Genomic DNA, 14,708 nt, shown 5'->3' with positions numbered 1-14,708 from the left:
CTCCGTCAAATGCAGTTCTTCTATACCAAGAAATATCATCTTGACTACATACTCAAATCCAGATGTTATAATTCTTTACCTGAGGGAGGGATTTAAATCCTTTGTTCCAGCAGCCAAAAATACAGGGAGCCATCCTATTTCAAGCCACCTTCCCGGAAGACCATGAAGCACTCTCTAGTTCTCACATGATAGCAGCCCAACAAAAGCTACTCCTCTCAATTTTTGTTCAGTACATAGCGGAGCCTGGGAACACAGCAGAGTGGGGAAATCGTACCTACATTGCATCATTCCACAGCACTATGCAAGTTACAGCTCTTAATAATTCACAAGTTTTTCAGCCCTTTTTACTGTGCATAAACAATAGGTTATTAAATAATTCATCTCTTTTCCCATTAGGTAGTTTCTCAGGTTTACCCAGTGCACACACAAAGTAATTTTAATATTAATTTTTATTGAGTTGAGCATTGGTCAAGTGTTGCCAAGTGAGTTGATACGAAAACTCATTTTGGGTACTAGCTGTGTGAGGTGCACACATTAAATGCTTGTGAGCCAAAGACAATGCTCAATAGTGTAATCAAACATGAAGCACCGGTGCACGTTTCACTAGATGAGTTTTAACCTTCTGCTTTTATGTTACATTTATTTATCCTGCAGCACTTCAACCACGGCAAAGCTAAAACCCTGCAGTCTTTTCTTCTCCAGGGAAAGATTTCCAGCCTGTTCAGTCTTTCCTGATAGAACCTCTCATTTCTGACACCAACCTCGTACATGGAAAATTGTAATGGGTTGCAGTGTGGTGCTTTCTCCACACTCTCCAACAACTCCTGGAAAATTAGAAGCCAAAGAGCATTGGCATTTGGTGAAAGGGCACCCACCAGAAATTAAAGTGGTAAATTGCACCTTCAAACAGGTCCAGATTCACAAGCTTGTGCACACGGGCTTGATTTGTGCTGCCATCAGCCCTAAAAGTCCATTCATAGTGTCAATAGAATGAGACCAGTCAACTGGAAGTCACGATGAACTGAACTGCGTCCATTTGAAGAGTTTCCTTTAATTAAAGTTGAATATGAATATTATACTTCATTTTTCTCTCCTGCGTATGCCATGCAAGTGGTGATATGGAACAGAATCCTCTGTGGATTGGTAATCACCTTGGACTAGAGCTCCATATTTCTCACCCAGACCTCCAATCTGGCCTGCGGAGAAATGTGAAATGTAGCTGCTCTTGGAGGCCTTTGGTGTAGTGTAGGAGCATCGGAACCCACACCCCTTTTTTACAGCACTAGCTGCTGTATTTGGGCGGCATGGCGGCACAGTGGTTAGCATTACTGCCTCACAGTTACAGGGACGTGGGTTCAATTCCAGCCTCGGGTGACAGTCTGTGTGGAGTTTGGACTTTCTCCCCCGTGTCTGCGTGGGTTTCATCTGGGTGTTCCGGTTTCCTCCCACAGTCCAAAGATGTGCGGGTTAGGTGGATTGGCCATGCTAAATTGCCCCTGAAGGTCCACAAGGTTAGGTGGGGTTACTGGGCTATGGGGATAGGGTGGATGTTTAAATGTCCTTTTGCTTAAATGTCACTGACAAGTTAGGAGAGGCGATCAGTATGAAAGATGAATGAGTAAACGGTTTGGATGGGTCGGGGAGGTAGGGTGGTACAGTAGCTGCAGGGGATATGGTGGGTAGTCAGTAGGATGGTCAGGTGGAATGGATGGTGGGGATAGTCGATTGCGGGGGGGGGGGGGGGGGGGGGGGGGGCGCATTACTCTAGTTACCCAATTTAAATCAGAGATTTGGAGGACTCCGCACACAGGGTGATTGCCCATCAGTAGCTGAAACGTCGCTGGCAATTCCAGAATAGTCCTTACGTGGGAACCTCCAAGTGGTCACCCAGTGCATCTTCTGGATACCTCCAGCATACAACCCTCTGGGAAACAGAAGGGCTGGGTTACACTACGACATGGCTCTTTTGGTAGAAGTTACTCTTTGGCGTCTTGCCTAACTGGCTATTTTTCATATGTAAATTCAAAACAGAATGCCAACGGGCATTTTGGCCATAATAACCAAATCGGATTAATGTCTGCATACATGAGGAATTTCACCAAGGACCACTGGAGAACAATCAAGAGCTAGATCCTTTATAATTTCTCCTTTCACGGCTTGGGGATGTTAACAATAACTCAGCGATTGCTGAGATTGGCTAAGTGAACCCTCAGACTTTAGCCACACGGGCCAGGAATTAGACTTGGGACTTTGCTTATCTGTACAATTCAATACGACATCAAGTGGCACATTTATTCACTTAGCAATTAAACAGGCTTCTGCAGGTATTCAATCTCTCTGTTGGAGACTAGCATACTAATCTTGGACTTTGGCTGAAAAGATCAACAATAACCCTTGCTACTTTGCATTAATCTCACTTTGTGCTTTCTATCCAATATTGGTGTTGCAGTATTACTGGACTAGGAACTCAAAATGACTTTCTCTAATCCCCTTCCTATTAATAAATCACTTTAGCTCTGCACTCGATCCAAATACTCAATTGGGGTTAGGGGAGTGCAATTTACAATTGGTGGATGCACTGGACCTTGTGCCTCCATGATTGTTTTTCCACATCAACATACCACTCAAATGTCATTCCTTTAAATAAACATAAATGTATTTCACACTTCATAATCCCTACCATTTCTCATCTACATGCTTTCCCTCGGCAACATCATCCAAAGGTACAGAGTCAGTTTTCACATGTACACTGACAGCACCCAGCTCTACATCACTACTTCTCGCCACTCCTCCAATGTTGCTAAATTATCCGACTTCTTATCAGACATCCAATACTGGATGAGCAAGATTTTCCAAACTCTGTTTTTCCAAGGCTCCAGTATCCCTCAGCATCCCTCATTTAATGAATGACTGGAGCTGCATACAAGTCCAACTCCTAGTCAATTGTATGTACACATTTAACACCACTTCTTTGCATTTCAGGATAGTGTCCTAGGCCCATCCATTATCAGCTGCTTCATCAATGACCTTCCTTCCATCATCAGGTCTGAAGAGGGCTTGGTTGCTGATGATTACACAATGTTCAGCACCATTTGTGACTCCTCAGATAGGAAGCCGTCCATGTCTACATCCAGCAAGACGTGAACAAGATCCAAACTTGGGGTGATAAGCAGATCAGATCCAGCACCGCATCCTTCCTAGTTGGACATGTAGCATACTGATTGAAGAAACTGTTCTGGTTGCATTTGAGAAACCCTCCCCGTTTTGAGCACAGTTTTTAATTTACCCGAGAACCTTAGGATGCCTTGGTTTGGCTCATCAGCTATTATTCCATCTGGAGATAGGATCATAGAATCCTTACAGTGCTGAAGGAGGCCATTTGGCCCATCGAGTCTGCACCGACCCTCCGAATGACCAACTGATCTAGGTCCACTACCCCGCTTTTCTTGTGTGCCTGTATTAGGTCAAGTGGAGAACATTCCAGTTGGAGAGCCGGAAGTGGCGTATCCTGGGAACCGGATGTGATGTAATGTGGGAATTGTACATTGGACCGGATATGATGTCTAGTCAACACCGGGTATGACGCTTAGTCACGCCTTCCTCAATAATTGACAGGGTGGTGGTGGTGAGAGATAGGTCCTGGTCTTCCCCAAGTCCAAAAATGAAATTTTTAGTATTTAAAGCTTTTTATTGTTTCATTTTGGCAGTATGACACTTTTAATGACATTACAATTACAATTAAACTAGCTGGTTTCTTTTTTCATCTGAGGATACACTTTAGGTTCTCCTGAAGTACTTGGACATGCACGGACTAATAATGGAGAGTCAGCACAGGTTTAAGGGAAAATCTTTTTATTTAATGAATTTAGAGTATCCAATTTTTTTCCCAATTAAGGTGCAATTTAGCAGGGCCGATCCACCTACCCTGCACATCTTTTTGGTTGAGGGGGTGAGACCCACGCAGACATGAGGAGAATGTGCAAACTCAACACTAACAGTGACCCAGGGCCGGGATCGAACCTGGGACCTCGACACCAAGTTGCAGTAGTGCTAACCACTGTGCCACCGTCCCACCTCGGGAAAATCTTGTTTGACTCACTTGATTGAATTTTTTGACAAGGTATTAGAAGGTGGATGAGGTCAATGCAGTCGATGTTGTGTATGCGGATTTGAAAAGGTGCACGATAAAGTGCACAAATTAGGCTCTATGGCAAAATTGAAGCCTGTGGGATAAAAGGAGCAATTGCAGAGTGGATACACAATTAGCTAAAGAAAAGAAATCAGAGTTGTGGCGAATGGTTGTTTCTTGAACTAGAACGATGTGTACAATAGAGTACCCTAAGGTTCAGTACTGGGACCGTTGCCCCAAGGTTTCCCCAACCTCCCCAGTGCCTAGTTTATTTATTTGGACTGATTTGAAGAATCACAGTAATCATTCATCAGTGTAGTACAGAGGGGCAGCTGCACTGTTGAAGGTGCCGTCTTTGGAGTGAGACATTAAACCAGCACTCCATCTGCCTGGACAGGTAGTGTAAAAGATCCCAGCTTGAATCTCCAATCTTCTACAGCTCTTCTTTTCGGGCAGAATACCATTATATGACAAAACATGAAGTCCTTGTATTGGCCAATGCTATTGGATTCAATTCCTTAACAGTGCGCGGTACTTTATTCTATTGTTCTCATTCATAGGTCAGATTTACAATGTATTAAAAATAAATATTTACTTCCCTAAACAAAGTCACCCTTGTGACTTTGATTGCGAACAGGTATGTGTGGGGGAAACCTGATAAAGGCCCAGTTTGTCAGTGACGTCTTTCAGGATTCAGCTTGGCAAGTGGTGGTACTAACAAGCCACACATTTGATGGTGGATATGGAGGTTACCTACCTTCTGTGCCCTGGATTCCTTCAAGAGCTCCATCAAAATGATGTCCACATGTTAGAGGTGGGGGGGAGCTGTAAGCATTGATCAGCAGGAAGTTTTTTTAACGAAGCCACAAGTTATCATGGTACATGGAAACCCAGGGCCACCCAGTTGGTGGCACAAGATATATATACCCAGTGATGGTGATAGATGAGGCTGGGATGCTGCTTTGTCAAAGTGTTGCCAACGTGAACACCAGTTCCCAAATGTTGGTGAAAGTGATCTCTGCATGACTAGCTTGGCTGAGAGTGCTCAACTCTTGCCCAATTGGGTTACTTAGGTCATTGTTTATAAGTTAAAAAAAGAAGAGAAAAAAAAAATCAGATGGACCCAAGTAATTGCCTACAACAGAGTAATTTCAAAGGAAATTAAGAGTCAACCACATCTCATGGCACTGGAATCATTATAGAGTAGGGTGGCAGGCTCCCTCGCCTGAAAGAAGTTAGTGGTCCAGTTGGATTGCAGCTTTCATAATTATCTTCTGGTCCTAACCCATAATAACCTCTAAACGAGTGAGCAACTGAGGAGCCATCCCACACTCCCCCAAAAGATTCACTAAATAAAGGTCTATTACCTGTTCCACTGCCAGGCAAGAGAAAGGCCAGACGGTTGTATGCTCAATTTAGCTGCAATCAGCAGTAACAATGGCCGAGTTAATCATTCATTTGAAGCTCTATACCTGTAGACCACATCATTATCCGGTTTACTCCAGTGTGGTGGTATGTATTAGGGGTAATACGGTACACCATGTGTCGACAGGCTATTGGTGGAGGGATGCCAGGTCCTGATAGGATCTGCCACCTACTGGACTCCACCCAGAAATGCCGGTATAAGAACCCAGCTTTTCCCTCCATTTCCCTCAGCAGCTGCATTCTGTAACCACGCTGCTGGGGATAAAGTTCTGCTTAATAAAGACTTCAATTGACATTACCTCAACCTGCCTCCCGTCATATTGACAGTGCTACATCCAGTAAAGCCTTAATTCCAAGGTTCTCACCCATGATCATTATCCTGCTGTAATATTGGAAAATTGGGTGAGACCAGGAATGGGCTCAACCGTGAAGGCCACAATCTGTGCTGACTGTCTATATTGTACGTTGAAGCTCACACAAAGATAGCAGCGGGCTACTGCTTCACATGAAGCTGTATACCAGGATGAACAGGAGAGGAAGAGGAAAACAAAATGGACCCACTTACTATCGTGCAATGTAGTTGCAATGCAGATAAAGGATGGTGGCGCTTCACTGAAGTAAACAAGAGCACAGCTGTTTCCAATCTAGTCTATGGTACAGGCCTCAGCTTGATCATTAAGCCCCTACTGCCTTCACACACTGTGCTGGATTGACAGCGTGCAATGTGAGCAGAAATAATGTTTATGTTGGTGTGCTGCAAACAAGCTAATCTGAAATAAAAAGGTCAACATTTCCTTGGTAAACTTTTGGGATTGGTCTAAGTTCATGCACCATAGAGTTTCATGACAGTTGTGGCTTCATGCACAAATACCTTCATTCCAATCTTCTGACTAGATTAACAGCAGGAACTTGTAAACCCATTCCTAGTGTATAAGATGTTTCGATGAGAACATCCACTGCAAGGAATTGCAGTATCATATGTTTTTTAAAAGTGCATGTTGATTGAAATTATAACAATCAGGAATTCATAGCTTCCCAAATAGAACGCCTGCTGTAAACAATCTTTCCACTCAGCACTTTCCAGTGTAGTGGGGCCTGTCAGTCTGCCACAAAGTTTGTAACCAGTCTGTGAGGAGAATTCAAACACTGCAACTTCATACTGGTTTTGTGTTTCTGTTTAACCAAATACTTACAATCCCTGTGGGGAAACCATAAAGATAAATAACTACATTTATCCAAATGAAGAAATTACCAACAAGATTTCACTTTTTGTAGCTATTGGGTACGATCTACTGGCCGTGTTTGCCCGAAAGGTGGAGAACCTCTTCCAGGACCTAGCCAGCTTGCCAGCCTCGTGAGATCTAACACGATCTCGCAAGACACCGTGATCTGAATCCCGCACATTGTGGGTGGGATCACTACTTTGCAAATCTGCATATTAGAGTGAAGCAGCTCGTCTCTCTCTAATATGTGGTCCCCTGATCTACACGAGACGTTGGGATCTAACCCCCTCGCCTCAGAGATCTTGGGTGAGTGCCATTCAATGCTGGTCGCCACAAATGGGGATCAGATGGAACACCACTTGTGAGGATCTCCCTGGTATGTAATCGGGAGGCCCAGAGACGGTTGCCCTCTGGGCAGGGTGGCACTGCTGGTGCCACCTTGGCACTGGCTGCCTGGGTGCCAGCCTGGCACTGCCAAGGTGTCCAGGAGGCACTGGCACTGCCAGGGTGCCAGGCTGGCAGTGTCAAGCTGCCAGGCAAGCATTTTCCCGTGCCGAGGATCGGGCTCAGGGGTGCCCTGCATGGGTGAGGTGGGGTGTGGGGGGAGCTCGAGAACCGCCTTATAGGTGAGTTGGGGCTTTGGGGGGTTCGAGAGATAGGGATGACATTTAAAAATGGTGCCAATCTCTTCCTGCACTGAGTTCCAGCGACTGGAGCTCCTCGGTGCAGGAAACAGTTAACAGGACTAAGTGCAGCCTCGGTGGGCTGTTTCCCGCTGAGGCCCCGATTTGCAACAGAGTTCTGATAGACAGCATGGTGTTTCATAATAATCATAATCTTTATTAGTCTATATTACTGTCACAAATAGGCTTACATTAACACTGCAAAGAATTTACTGTGAAAACCCCTAGTCACCACATTCCGGCGTCTGTTCGCGTACACGAGGGAGAATTCAGAATGTCCAAATTACCTAACAAGCACGTCTTTTAGGACTTATGGGAGCACCCGGGAGGAAACCACACAGACACGGGGAGAACATGCAGACTCCGCACAGTCAGTGATCCAAGTCAGGGATTAAACCCAGGTCCCTGGCGCTGTGAAGCAACAGCGCTACCCACGATGCTACCATGCCGCACAGTACTGCGAGCACCGGGAAGCACACGGCTAAACTCACTCGTCACAGGCCTCTGTTCCAATTTGGTTAGATCTTGCTCTTGACATTAATATAAATTAGAACCAACGCAAATTAAATCTGAATTAACAAGCAAATTACACTCCAAATGAAACGGTAAATTTCACTCCAAAGAGTGAATACAACAAAGGGTATTAGTGAACCAGGTGGATTTTTACAACAATTGACATGGTTTCACATTCACTATTGAGACAAGTTGTTTTTAAATTCCAGATTTATTAATTCAATTTAAATTCCACCATGGTGGGATTTGAACCTGCAACCCAACAACACCAACCTGAGCCTCTGGATGACCAGCTCCAATGACATTACCACAACTCCACCATATCACCAGTAACATTCCCCTTCAACATGTGTGGCATTATGTAGCTACACAATTTCACAATATTTTGTTCTTCATTCATGCAGCATAGGAGTCTTATTGAGCAACAACTTCTCACCACGGAGTTTTATGGGTATGATTATCATCAGAAAGGTACACTTCTACCACCCACTCTCCCTCGGGTTATGACAGTCCTGGTGGTGTGGTATTCCAGAGTTGTTTTTCAACCCACCTCAGTTCGTGGTTTGGCCATTTATGGCAAAACACTTGGCTGCGAGTTATTTACACAACTTTCGGGTTTTAAAACTTCGAACTAGCTTGCACAGTGCCTCCAGAGTTCCTGTCTTGTCTGCCAAGCAGAAAAAACGGCATCTGCCAAAGAGAAATTAGCTTCTTCTACTCTCAGGAATTCTGGGGGCGATTCTCCGATATTGAGGCCAAGTGTTCGCGTCGTCGTCAACGCGACGGCGCAAACAGGGCCCGGACACAACCTATTCTGGCCCCCACAGGGGTCCAGCACGGTGCTGGAGCGGTTCACACTGCCCCATCGTCCTTACACGGCGCCAAATGGGCCCCGCTACCAACCCGTGCATGCGCAGTTGGGCCGCGCCATCCTGCGCATGCGCGGGGAACGTCTTACACACGCCGGCGCCTCACCAACATGGAGCCGGTGTTCTGGGGCTGCGCGGGGAAGGAGGTAGGTCCGGGTGTGGAGAGGCCGGCCAGCCGATCGGTGGGCCCCGATCACGGGCCAGACCCCATCAGAGACCACCCCGGTGAAGGAGCCCCCCCCCCCCCCCCCCACAGGCCGCCCCCCCGCCAGCGTTCCCGCAGAGTTCCCGCCGGCAGCGACCAGGGGTGGACGGGGCCGGCGGGAACTTTTCGTGTCGTAGCGGCCGCTCGGCTCATCCGGCCGGAGAATCGCCGCTCGCCGGTTCTCCGAGCGGCCGGTGCGAATCGCACGCCGCTGGTTTCTGGGGGCGTGGGAGAATCCCGTGCGTAGGTCGGGTTGGCATGGCACGATTCACGCGGCGCCCCGGCGATTCTCCCACCCGGCAGGGGGGTGGGGGGGGAGAATAGCGCCTCTGTGTTCCTCTTTCTGTCTCGGTCTGCTTTCTCTTTTGTGACTACATCGGTGCCTTCACCCTGGAGCTCCTCTACTTATAGTTCTCCTTTGTGTTTGGTTGCACAGTTTCTGCTCAACTTCCTTCCAAGTGGTGGTACTGCTTCCAGGTCAAGGGTTGCTAGGCCACATGGACCAGTATTGCTCCAGAAAATTACAATCGATTCCTTTATGATTGATGCAAACTATCAAACATTCTTGGAAGCAATTATAGATTCCACTGACAAACTTTCATACTGTACTGCTTCTGGGCCAAAGGTTGTGACAAAATAGCAATGATTAATTTTACCAGAGACCCTGGTGAGGCTCAAAATAAAAGATACATGAGTGAAACAAGTACAGAGAACATAGAACAGTACAAACAATTAGAATTTTTCAAAATTGAACTGAATGTACATATGGAGAAATAGCAAGATAGATTGAAGCATTAAAAATAGTGATTAAAAGTAGAATATACTTGGGGAAAAACCAATAGGGTCATCAGCACCATGGATTCAGTGGCTAGTTATAACTTCTATCCCACAGCAATGCCCATAAGCAATTATCTTGACACCGACCAGGCACTGAACTTGGAATCTCCTGAGTCTGCATAACACACTCACTGGGCTATTATGGAATCTTTTGCTATGTCTGGAGCCATAGAGTCAGAGTTTTACAGCAAAAAACAGAGGTCCTTCTGCCCATCATGTCCGTGCCAGCCATCAAGCACCTATCTATTCTAATATATTTAAAAGTATTTTTTCTCATGGTTTATTGGATTGTCAGTCGTTGTAAACGTAGACCATGCCAAGTTAATTTTCATACAAAATCTGCAAATACTAAACAGATTCCTGGCTTGGAACAAATGGCATACACTGGGATCTGCAAGTTATGGGTTAATACTATCCGAGATACAGTGGAATATTTGCACCTTAGTGCTACTCTCGTCAGTCATGTTACAGACAAATACTGCTGTTTGCCTTCCCATAATACTCTTTCCTTTTATTGCCTCATTTTGAACATAGTTATTGAATGAAGAATTTATCATTTCAGTCATCTTTGGCTTCAATTATCCATGAAATGGAAAACAGCATTCCTCGGCACTATGCTGTCTGAACAACTCTTTCAAGTTCTGATCTCGCTATATTCTGCAACGGAGTAACACTTACACCACACATACAGAAATAAACAACCAAAGAAAAAGCTGAAAGCAACTATCATTAATTCGACAGTTGTTATAATGTTAATGAACCACAACAATATGAAACGGGACAAATGAGGAAAAGCCATTCACACAATAAGGAAAGTCGTAGCCCTGCCCCGTCCGATAATAGAACCATAAAACTCTAACAGCAAACTCATTTTGATCCTTTATTTGTAGTTTAATTCAAACACCAGGCCAACCAGACCGTTCCCTTATGTTTAAAATGCAGGCACTTAAAATATATCACAAGTTAAAACTGTTAAAAAGTACTGTCTTATAAAAGGAGTAAGCACCTACCAGTATTCAAACTGAAACATGCCCCCTCCACAGAATCCTGGATATTTGGCAAACAGGCCGAGCTTTGAAGTATTGCATCATACATTGCGCCAGTTTTGATGGCAAACTAACAGTGGATTAAGATTGCACACCATTATTTGTGTGTAAAATAAAATCCATAAATGGATGGGGAGGAAGGGATATGTTAGGAGTTTTGAATCATTACAAATTGCTAAATGAGTTACACTGCTTCCCCATCAGGTTCATAACACAAGATCTCACAGCCAGTCTCCCCATGAATGTCAAGAAATAGCTCCATTTTCAATGTAAATGTGAATTAAACTCACCAAAAAAAGTTATGTCTGGTATTTCACAATGCAAGGACTCTTTCAATTATATGATTTAAATCCCTACACAGCCACTCAAATTTGGAAATCTAGAAAAAGACCAAAACTATGGACTCATTCATACATGTAGTAAATTGCTTCTAGTTTTAAAAAAAAGTAACGGGCAGATTCTCCATCCTGCCAGACCCATTTTTTGGTGCAGCACCGCCCCCCCCCCCCCCCTGGCAGCAGGATCCTCCGTCCCAGCAGCCGACCACTGGGTTTCCCATTGTGGTCACCCCCAAGCCATCGGGAAATCCGTAGGCATGAGTGCTCTGCTGGCAAAGTGGAGAATCCCCCCCAACATTTTTTTTTTAAAATTTACTTTCCCTTTCTGCCTCTTTTACTCTCTCTCTTAATTCAATCTTCCTCTATCTATCTTTTCCGTAACTTATTGACTTTAATTCATCCTATTTCATCAGTGTTGTTTCTTACTCTATCCTTTAAATTCATTGATTAACGAGATAGATTATTGAGCCGTTGTTCCCCAACGTTCCAGGTGCCCCGTTGACCTCTCTGCACCACACCATTGTCAACTCTCACTTCCAGCAATTTTCAGCCTAAACTTAATGTTTGTTACACAGCAAGAGGAAGAAAAATCCAACTCACAGCACTCACCAAAACATGCCCCACTCTTTACTTCTCAAAAGAAAAGTTTGCATTTACTGTTTCCCATATCGTTTTACCTCCCTTGTGCACACAATACTACCTTCACCTACCCAGGACAGATTAGGACACTTCACTGCCACCGTGGAAAAAACATTTTCAATCTGAAGTGAACTTTAAATTATACAACCTTTTGTTTCAAAAAAGGCAGAAAGTTTCAACGGTTTTAAGGGAAGACAATGATTTGTCAATCACAGCAGTAAATTGCTCTCTTGCACCACTATTTTGGCCAATTAATGAAAGAACTTCAATTGCAAGACCAAAACTATTTGCAGTTAGGCACCATCTCATTTGATACGATGCCCGTAGCCTCCATGGGGCAGCCACCATTCTCTCTAACAATATTTTCATTGTAGTCGCTCTGACACTAAAGCTAATTCAAACTATTGCCAGGAACATACACAAGTTTATGCAATAGTTTTTTATTTTTTTTAAAAAATAAATTTAGAATGCCCAATTCATTTTTTCCAATTAAGGGGCAATTTAGCGTGACCAATTCACCTACCCTGCCCATCTTTTGGGCTGTGGGGGGGAAACCCACGCAAACACGGGGAGAATGTGCAAACTCCACACAGACAGTGACCCAGAGCCGGGATTGAACCTGGGACCTCGGCGCCGTGAGGCAGCAATGCTAACCACTGCGCCACCGTGCTGCCCCAAGTTTATGCAATACTGCTGGAAAATATTGCTGTATGGAGAGGCAGTGACATAGAGGTAATGTCACCGGACTACTAATCCAAAGGTCCAGGCTAATGCTCTTGGGACATGGGATCTTTAATGAAGTCACAGGGAGTCTACACCGAGTTATAACAAAATAAATAAAGGTGTATTTACAAGGTTTAAGATACACTGCTCCTGATTAGTACCCAACCAGGACTGAGCAGGTCGAGGCTGACCTTATATACAATGTTAATTGAACTTCCCCGCGCCCTTAGTGGGGAAGCCTGTATTCCGCAAGGGAATACAATTGTTCCCACCTCGTAAGGCCCGTGTGGGTACAGGTTATAACAGGACCAAATCCCATCATGGCAGCTGGTGAAATTTAAATTTAATTAATACATTTAGAATTAAAAGCTAGTGTCAGTAATGGTGATCATGAAACCATTGTAAGAAGCTCTCCTTACATACTCTGGCCTAAATGTGACTCCAGACCCACAGAAAGGTGGTTGATTCTAAAATGCCCTCCGAATTGGACCAGCAAGCCGCTCAGGCCGTTGTATCACAATCGGTACACCGTTGAATAAAAGGAAGGAAACCACGTAGACCATCAAGCATCAACCAAGGCTCCAGAAATGACAACGGCACACCCAGCCCCATCGACATAGGACATAGCTGCTAGCTGGGTCTGTGGCAGATGGTGAAGGAACCAGCAAGAAGAATAAACCTACTGGATCTCATCGTCACCAATTTATCTGTTGCAGATGCATCTGTCCATGGCAGTATCTGTAGGAGTGCCCACGATACAGTCCCTGTGGAGATGAAGTCCCATCGTCTCATTCAGGATACCGGCCATCGTGTTATGTGGCACTACCGCCATGTAAAATGGGATAGATTTCTAACAGATCAAGCAACTCAAAACTGGCATCCAGGAGGTGCTGTGGACCATTTGCAGCAGCAGAACTGTACTCAACCACAATCTGTAACCTCATGGCCCGGCATATCCCCCACTCACCACCAAGCCAAGGGTTAAACCCTGGTCCAATGAAGCGTGCAGGAGGGCATGTCAAGGATAACACCAGGCATACCAAAACATGATGTGTTAACCTGGTGAAGTTACAACACATGGGGCTGGATTCGCCATTATTGGGACTGTGTCCCCACGCCAGCATCAAAACGGTGGTGTTTCACACCATAAAAACTGGCATAAAAGGACCACAAATTCCTAACCCTACAGAGGACTATCAGGGACCCAGCGTAGATCTAGCAGCTTTTCCGACCCTGCACTTGCGGGTCGGAAGTCGCGCATGCACACGGCGGTGGCCTCCAGCAGACACGCCATGCTCCATGGCGGACACGCAACGCGGAGCTGGACCCGAAAAAGAAACGCCCCGATCGGCCGCGCGCCCGATCTGTCCACCTGCACAAACATTTACTGGCCGCCTAGACGGCTCCCCCTGCCCTCCGATCGGCCCCCCCCGACCAGGGCAGAAGAGGCCCTTTGACCCATTGAGTCTGCACCAACGCATAAAAAGAACAAAGAAAAGTACAGCACAGAAACAGGCCCTTCGGCCCTCCAAGCCTGCGCCGACCATGCTGCCCGTCTAAACTAAAATCTTCTACATTGCCAGGGTCCGTATCCCTCTATTCCCATCCCATTCATGAACTTGTCAAGATGCACTATCATCCCTGCTTCCACCACCTCCTCCGGCAGAGAGTTCCAGGCACCCACTACCCTCTGTGTAAAAAACTTGCCTCGTACATCCCCTCTAAACCTTGCCCCTCGCACCTTAAAGCTATGCCCCGAGTAATTGACCCCTCTACCCTGGGAAAAAGCCTCTGACTATCCACTCTGTCTCTGCCCCTCATAATTTTGTAGACCTCTATCAGATCACCCCTCAACCTCCGTCGTTCCAGTGAGAACAAACCGAGTTTATTCAGCCTCTCCTCATAGCTAATGCCCTCCATACTAGGCAACATCCTGGTAAATCTCTTCTGCACCCTCTCTAAAGCCTCCACATCCTTCTGGTAGTGTGGGACCAGAAATGAACACTATACTCCAAGTGTGGCCTAACTAAGGTTCTATACAGCTGCAACATGACTTGCCAATTCTTATACTCAATGCC

General features: G+C 45.4%; 1 protein-coding gene across 2 annotated transcripts in view; it reads right to left on the bottom strand.

Moving 5' to 3' along the window:
• sh3d19 (SH3 domain containing 19) overlaps positions 1-14,708 on the bottom strand; it is a 342,707-nt gene that overhangs the window by 235,615 nt on the left and 92,384 nt on the right. The gene's annotated exons all lie outside the window — the stretch shown is intronic.

The sequence above is a fragment of the Scyliorhinus torazame genome, chromosome 3 (assembly GCF_047496885.1).
Source record: "Scyliorhinus torazame isolate Kashiwa2021f chromosome 3, sScyTor2.1, whole genome shotgun sequence".
In the NCBI taxonomy this organism is placed as follows: Eukaryota; Metazoa; Chordata; class Chondrichthyes; order Carcharhiniformes; family Scyliorhinidae; genus Scyliorhinus; species Scyliorhinus torazame.
Note: the sequence above shows the minus strand (reverse complement) of the source record. Positions and strands in the feature narration are given on the sequence as shown.